Consider the following 8,636-nt stretch of genomic DNA (forward strand, 5'->3'; position numbering starts at 1 on the left):
TTCGCGAACGAGCTGAAGTGAACGATGGGAGCCGGCTCCTCATTCGGAGCGCACACACACACACGCGCGCACACACACTCACACGCACACACACGCACGCGCTGCAGTTTAGAGAAGGGGGAGGGGTTAGAGAAGAGACACACACAGCAGCACACTGAGCAGCACGCGAACAAGACAGACACGGGAGAGCTCGTTAGTGGGAAAAAAAACAACACGGTGGAAAGTGTGAAGGTGAGAAAATGGATAGGAAACGCAGTGAAATACGGACTCATTTCAATTTAATTGATAGTTCAAAGGCAGCGTGTAGACTGTGCAAGGTTAAAATATCCCATAGATCAGGCTCCACAAATAACCTGCACAGGCACATCAGAAATGTCCACCCATCAGTACAATTTGAAGAGAAAAGGGAACCAGCTATTAATGAAGATGCTAGTGTGTCTGCAACTATTGCTGCTGCTGCAATGTCACAACTGCCTAGATGTACAACCCAGAGCTCTATGAGCCACTTTATGCAAAAAGCTATAAAACCAGCAAAACAGAACACAATTGACTAGGAACTGGGTAAAATGATTGCAAGGGATTTTCATCCATTTTGTATTGGCTGTGTGTTGTCGCAACATCTGTCCCCTCAGAGAGAATCTTCTCCAAAACAGGGCAAATATTATCAGAGAGGAGAAACCGGATCAACCCCTCAAAGCTGAGGCACTTGGTTTTTCTTCATGCCAATCTTCGCTAAAGACAAGCTAAAACCTTTACCTGAATGCTGTTTTTTTCTTTTTGTTTTACAAATTTATAATTTGTTGTGTGGTATTCAAAGTTTACTTATGTTGTTTTACTGTAAATAGTTAAAAGCTTATAAATACACATTCAAAGATTGGAACTTTTTGACGACCTTGTTTTGAGATGGGTCTTTGTACTTTGTTTTTATTTTTGTAGCACTCCATGTTGAGTATGTTCAGAAGAATATAAATAAAGCCATATAAATAATAAATATTTGATATAATGTTTATTTTTTGCATTAGTACTTAATTTTACACATAATATTACGTTATTTTTGGTATTAAATTAATTTAAACAACAAAAAAAACGAGGAGCCATTTGGGAGCCGAAAGAGCCGGCTCTTTTTAGGGAGCCGATGCAAAAGAGCCGGCTCTCTAAAAGGAGCCGGAATTCCCATCACTACCACGCACACAGACCCTGGCACACGATTAGCTACACGTGCACGGTCAGGCAGGAAGTCATGGCATACATTTCACAATAAACGCATTACACACACACCAGGAATCCGTGGGATAGATTTAAAAATAAAAGCAAATACAATACAGAACAGGAATCCCTCATTTATTGCGGTTAATGGGGACCAAAACCACCCGCGATAAACGAAAGTCCGTGAGGTAGCGTCCAATTAACATAAACAGGTAAAAAATATATATGTATATACATATATATACGGGCGGCCCGGTAGTCCAGTGGTTAGCACGCTGGATTCACAGTGCAGAGGTACCGGGTTCGATTCCAGTTCCGGCCTCCCTGTGTGGAGTTTGCATGTTCTCCCCGGGTCTGCGTGGGTTTCCTCCGGGTGCTCCGGTTTCCTCCCACATTCCAAAAACATGCGTGGCAGGCTGATTGAACACTATAAATTGTCCCTAGGTGTGAGTGTGAGCGTGAATGGTTGTTTGTCTCTGTGTGCCCTGCGATTGGCTGGCAAACGATTCAGGGTGCCCCCCGCCTACTGCCCGGAGACAGCTGGGATCGGCTCCAGCCCCAGCACCCCCCGCGACCCTAGTGAGGATCAAGCGGTTCGGAAGATGAATGAATGAATGACATATATATACACACACACACACATATATATATATATATATATATATAAAAAAATCCTCATCTCACCCTTCGGGTGGTGTCCGTCCCTCATTCAGCTTGGGTCCTCTACCAGAGGCCAGGAAGCTTGAGGGTTCTGCGCAGTATCCTTGCTGTTCCCAGCACTGCACATTTCTGGACTGAGATGTCCGATGTTGTTCCCGGGATCTGTTGCAACCACTCATCTAGTTTGGGGGTCACTGCCCGAGTGCTCCGACCACCACAGGCACGACTGTCACCTTTACCTTCCAGGCTCTCTCCAGCTCCTCTCTGAGCCCTTGGTATTTCTCGAGTTTCTCATGTTCCTTCTTCCTGATGTTTCCATCACTTGGGACCGCTACATCCACTACAACGGCTTTCCTCTGCCCTTTATCTATGATCACGATATCTGGTTGGTTCGCCATTACCATCTTGTCAGTCTGGATCTGGAAGTCCCACAGGATCTTCGCTCTGTCATTCTCCACCACCTTCGGAGGTGTTTCCCATTTTGACCTTGGGGTTTCCAGTCCATACTCCGCACAGATGTTTCGGTAGACTATGCCAGCCACCTGGTTATGGCGTTCCATGTAGGCTTTCCCTGCCAGCATCTTACACCCTGCAGTTATGTGTTGGATCGTCTCAGGTGCCTCTTTGCACAACCTACACCTTGGGTCTTGTCTGGTGTGGTATATCTGGGCCTCGATGGCTCTGGTGCTCAAGGCCTGCTCCTGAGCAGCCAGGATGAGTGCCTCTGTGCTGTCCTTCAGGCCAGCCCTCTCTAGCCACTGATAGGACTTCTTGAGATCAGCCACTTCAGTTATGGTCCGGTGGTACATCCCGTGTAGGGGCTTGTCCTCCCATGATGGTCCCTCTTCCAGCGCCTCATCTTCTGTTCCCCATTGTCTGAGACATTCTCTGAGTACGTCATCCGTTGGAGCCTTCTCCTTGATGTATTCATGGAGCTTGGATGTTTCATCCTGGACAGTGGCTCTCACACTCACTAGTCCTCGGCCTCCATCCTTTCGGCTTGCGTACAGTCTCAGGGTGCTGGATTTGGGATGGAACCCTCCATGCATGGTTAGGAGCTTTCGGGTCTTAACATCCGTGGTCTGAATCTCTTCCTTTGGCCACCTTATTATTCCTGCAGGGTATCTGATCACTGGCAGGGCATAGCTGTTTATTGCCCGGGTCTTATTCTTGCTTATTCGAGTCATAGGCTTTCTTGTAATCAATCCAGGCTGTGCACAGGTTGGTACGTCGGGACCTGCAGTCTTGTGTGACTGTTCTGTCAACCAGGAGCTGATGTTTGGCTCCTCTGGTATCTCTACCAATGCCCTTCTGTGCTTCGCTCATGTATTGATCCATGTGTCCACTTATCTTAGCCGCAATGATGCCTGACATGTTGTGGAGAGACAGGTTATTGGCCAATAGTTGGATGGGGCTGCACCCTTTGAGGGATCCTTCATGATCAGGATGGTTCGCCCTTCGGTTAGCCATTCTGGGTGAGTCCCATCCCTCAGCAGCTGGTTCATTTGTACTGCTAGGCGCTCATGGAGTGCTGTGAGTTTCTTTAGCCAGTAGGTGTGGACCATGTCCAGTTCTTCATATCTGAGACTCTTTCCTGTATGTCTGCCACTGTTATGGTAACCGGGTTCTGTTCAGGGAGGTTGCTGTGCTCCTCTCTCAGGGTCACCAGCCATTGTGCACTGCTGTTATGTGCAACCTCCTTCTCCCATATGCCTTTCCAGTACCTTTCAGTTTCCAGTCTCGGTGGGTCAGCTCTGTTGTTAGGACCCTGCCACTGACACTTTCGCACTTTCGCAGGTTGTGTTGCGAACAGCCTGTTTATTCGTCTGGCCTCATTCTCTTTCGTGTACCGCTTTAGGCGACTGGACAAGGCTTGGAGCCTTTGTTTGGCAGTTTCGAGTGCTTCAGGTATGGTCATCTGGATGTACCTCTCGGGTATCGGCCTTTTCATCACACCTCTCTGGGCCTCCGTTAATCGAATCCCGCTTGGGGCAAAAATGAGCACATAACACCATCCAGTGTGGGTCCTTGGGCAAGGTCCTTCACGCTAATGCCTACCTCATGCCCCATCCACAAACGGCAACTGCTGTCACAACTTGAGATTGATGAGGTACAACGCAGGTTCCATGGTGAAGGGCCCCAGGCTGCCAGACCAGAGGAGGAGGTCATACCAGAGATTGGGAGGAAAGCCCCAATGAATGCAGATGATGAGATTGTGAGGCCAGCCCCAATGAATGAAATGCTGAGCGAGGCAGCAACTGACCTGAAAGCTAAGATCATGGCGAGAATGAAAGCTGGGCAACCTAGAAACCGATTACAACGGCTATGTGAAGTACCACCTGAAAGCCTCGTGGAAAGTGTGAATGCAGCACTGAGGGCGATCGCTACCGTAACGATCACAGAAACCAATGAGCTGATATACGCTTCAGCATCAGTGATCCGAGAGACTCTTGGCTATAAGAGCAACTATGGAAGCCATGAGATACGTTACCCGTCATGGAAAAGACGGCTGGAGGCTAAGATCAAGGCGGCCCGGAAAGATGTGAGTCAATTGACGGAGGGATGAAAAGGCAGATACCCGAGAGGTACATCCAGATGACCATACCTGAAGCACTCCAAACTGCCAAACAAAGGCTCCAAGCCTTGTCCAGCCACCTAAAGCGGTACACGAAAGAGAATGAGGCCAGACGAATAAACAGGCTGTTGGTAACACAACTTGCGAAAGTGTACGCTCAGTGGCAAGGTCCTAACAACAGAGCTGACCCACCAAGACTGGAAACTGAAAGGTACTGGAAAGGCATATGGGAGAAGGAGATTGTACATAACAACAGTGCACAATGGCTGGTGACCCTGAGAGAGAAGCACAGCAACCTCCCTGAACAGAACCCAGTTACCATAACAGTGGCAGACATACAGGAAAGACTCTCATATATGAAGAACTGGACAGCACGAGGCCCGGACATGGTCCACACCTACTGGCTAAAGAAACTCACAGCACTCCATGAGCGCCTAGCAGTACAAATGAACCAGCTGCTGAGGGATGGGACTCACCCAGAATGGCTAACTGAAGGGCTAACGATCCTGATCATGAAGGATCCCTCGAAGGGTGCAGTCCCATACAACTATCGGCCAATAACCTGTCTCTCTACAACATGGAAGCTCATGTCAGGCATCATTGCGGCTAAGATAAGTGGACACATGGATCAATACATGAGCGAAGCACAGAAGGGCATTGGTAGAGATACCAGAGGAGCCAAACATCAGCTCCTGGTTGACAGAACAGTCCCACAAGACTGCAGGTCCCGACGTACCAACGTGTGCACAGCCTGGATTGATTACAAGAAAGCCTATGACTCGATGCCACATACATCACTGAATGCTTGGAGTTGTATAAGGTGAACAGGACCCTAAGAGCCTTCGTTGCGAACTCGATGAGGATGTGGAAAACCACACTTGAAGCCAATGGCAAGCCACTTACCCAAGTGTCCATTAAATGTGGCATATACCAAGGCGATGCACTCTCCCCACTGCTGTTCTGCATAGGACTGAACCCCCTAAGCCAAGAAATCACCAAGACAGGCTATGGATACTGCCTCAGAAATTGAGCTACAATCAGTCACCTCCTCTACGTGGATGACATAAAGCTGTATGCTAAGAGTGAAAGGATTCCCTGATCCACACAACCGGGATCTAAAGCAGCGACATCGGGATGTCATTTGGGGTTGAGAAATGTAGTCGAATGGTGACTAAGAGAGGAAAGGTAGTCCGCACTGAAGGGGTCTCACTCCCTGAAGGAACAATAGCAGACATTGAGGACAGCTACAAGTACCTCGGTATACCACAAGCCAATGGCAACCTCGAACTGGCAACAAGGAAAGCGGCTACGGCCAAATACCTCCAGCGAGTGAGGCAAGTCCTAAGAAGCCAGCTCAATGGCAAGAATAAGACCCGGGCAATAAACAGCTATGCCCTGCCAGTGATCAGATACCCTGCGGGAATAATAAGGTGGCCACAGGAAGAGATTCAGACCACTGACGTTAGGACCCGAAAGCTCCTAACCATGCATGGAGGGTTCCATCCCAAATCCAGCACCCTGAGACTGTACGCAAGCTGAAAGGAAGGAGGCCGGGGACTAGTAAGTGTGAGAGCCACTGTCCAGGATGAAACATCGAAGCTCCATGATTACATCAAGGAGAAGGCTCCAACGGATGACGTACTCAGAGAATGTCTCAGACAATGGGGAACAGAGGATGAGGAGCTGGAAGAGTGACCATCATGGGAGGACAAGCCCCTACATGGGAAGTACCACTGGACCATAACCGAAGTGGCTGATCTCAAGAAGTCCTATCAGTGGCTAGAGAGGGCTGGCCTGAGGGATAGCACAGAGGCACTCATCCTGGCTGCTCAGGAGCAGGCCCTGAGCACCAGAGCCTTTGAGGCCCAGATATACCACAGAAGTCAAGACCCAAGGTGTAGGTTGTGCAAAGAGGCACCTGAGACAATCCAACACATAACTGCAGGGTGTAAGATGCTGGCAGGGAAAGCCTACATGGAACGCCATAACCAGGTGGCTGGCATAGTCTACCGAAACATCTGTGCGGAGTATGGACTGGAAACCCCAAGGTCAAAATGGGAAACACCTCCGAAGGTGGTGGAGAATAACAGAGTGAAGATCCTGTGGGACTTCCAGATCCAGACTGACAAGATGGTAATGGCGAACCAACCAGATATCGTGATCATAGATAAAGGGCAGAGGAAAGCCGTTGTAGTGGATGTAGCGGTCCCAAGTGATGGAAACATCAGAAAGAAGGAACACGAGAAACTCGAGAAATACCAAGGGCTCAGAGAGGAGCTGGAGAGAGCCTGGAACGTAAAGGTGACAGTCGTGCCTTTACCGTATATATATATCTATATAGATATATATAGAGAGAGATATAGATATAGATATAGATATATACGTAAATGGTCCGCGAGAAGCTGCAAAACAACAACAATAATAATAATAATAATAATACATGACATTTGTAAGCGCCTTTCACAACACTCAAGGACACTGTACAGCCAAGACCAATGGTAAAACACAGATAAAATAATAAAGAAAGAAAGAAAGATTTAAGGCGGGTAGGCAAGTCTGAATAGGTGGGTTTTGAATAAGGAAAGAGAGTCAATATTACGAATTTGGGAGGAAGTGAGTTCCAGAGTTTGGGGGCAGAGCGACTGAAGGCTCTGCACCCCATTGTACTGAGACGGGCAGAGGGTAGAAAAAGGTGGAGGGAGGATGAGGACCTGAGTGAGCGAGAGGGAATGGAGATTTGAAGAAGATCTGACAGATAGGGGGGCGCAAGGTTGTGGATGGCTTTGAATGTAAGGAGAAGTTAATTTGAAGTTGATTCTAAGTTTGACAGGAAGCCAGTGGAGCTGTCGGAGGATGGGAGTGATATGATGGAAGGAGGGGGTTCTCGTGATGATCCGGGCTGCTGAATTCTGAACACGTTGAAGTTTATGGAGGAATTTCTGATGGACACCGAAGAGGAGTGAGTTGCAGTAGTCAATACGGGAAGTGACGAGACTGTGAACAAGGATAGCGGTGGTGTGCGGAGTGAGTGAGGGACGGAGGCGGTTTATATTGCGAAGGTGGAAATGAGCGGACCGGGTAATGTTATTGATGTGGGAGTGAAAGGATAGTGAACTGTCAAGGATGACACCCAGACTCTTCCCCTGGGGGAAAGGAGATATAGTGGCATTATCAATTGTGAGGGAGAAACTGTCGGCTTTGTTTAGAGTGGATTTGGTACCGACGAGTAGGAGTTCAGTTTTATTGCTGTTTAACTTGAGGAAATTGTGTGTGAACCAAGATTTGATTTCTGAGAGACAGTGAGAGAGGGATGAGGGTGGGAGAGAAGCGTCGGGTTTGCTGGAGAGATAGAGATGGGTGTCATCCGCAAAGCAGTCAAAGTGTAAGCCAAATTTGCGGAAAATGTTTCAGAGCGGAAGGAGGTAGACAATGAAGAGGAGCGGACCGAGGACAGAACCCTGGGGAACACCAGAAGAAACGGGGAGGGATTGTGAAGTAAAAGAATCAAGTTGAATGAACTGAGAGCGGCCAGTGAGATATGAGTGGAACCAACGTAGAGGGGTGTTGGTGATGCCTGTGGTAGAGAGTCTATTGAGGAAGATGGGGTGAGAGATTGTGTCGAAGGCTGCATTCAGGTCAAGGAGGATGAGGATGGAGATAAGGCCAGAGTCTGCTGCCATGAGAAGATCGTTTGTGATTTTTATGAGGGCTGTTTCAGTACTGTGACGGGGACGGAAGCCGGACTGGAATTGTTCATAAAGACTATTGTCGGTGAGGTGGGAGTGGAGCTGAGAGGCGACAGTTTTCTCCAGAATTTTCGAGATGAAGGGAAGATGGTAAATGGGGCGTGGAAGATGGGAAATGGGGATTAGGTTATTGAAGTCATTGGGATCTGAACCAGGTTTTTCAGGATTGGGGTGACAGCTGCAGTTTTGAAGACCACAGGAACAATTCCAGTCGACAGAGAGGAATGGATAATGGCTGAGATGAAGGGAAGCAGAGAGGGTAGACAGGATTTGACCAGAACTGTGGGGTGGGGATCGAGCTGACAGGAGGAAGTCTTGGATTTAATGATGAGGTCTGAAATTAATGAGAGATGGGGGAGTTCAAAAGAAGAGAACAGTTTGCAAGGGGTGAGAAGGTCAGAGGAGGGGAAAGGTACAGAGGAGTCCAGATGCTGGTGGATTCTGTTGAT

This window comes from Hippocampus zosterae, chromosome 2, assembly GCF_025434085.1.
Source record: "Hippocampus zosterae strain Florida chromosome 2, ASM2543408v3, whole genome shotgun sequence".
NCBI lineage: Eukaryota > Metazoa > Chordata > Actinopteri > Syngnathiformes > Syngnathidae > Hippocampus > Hippocampus zosterae.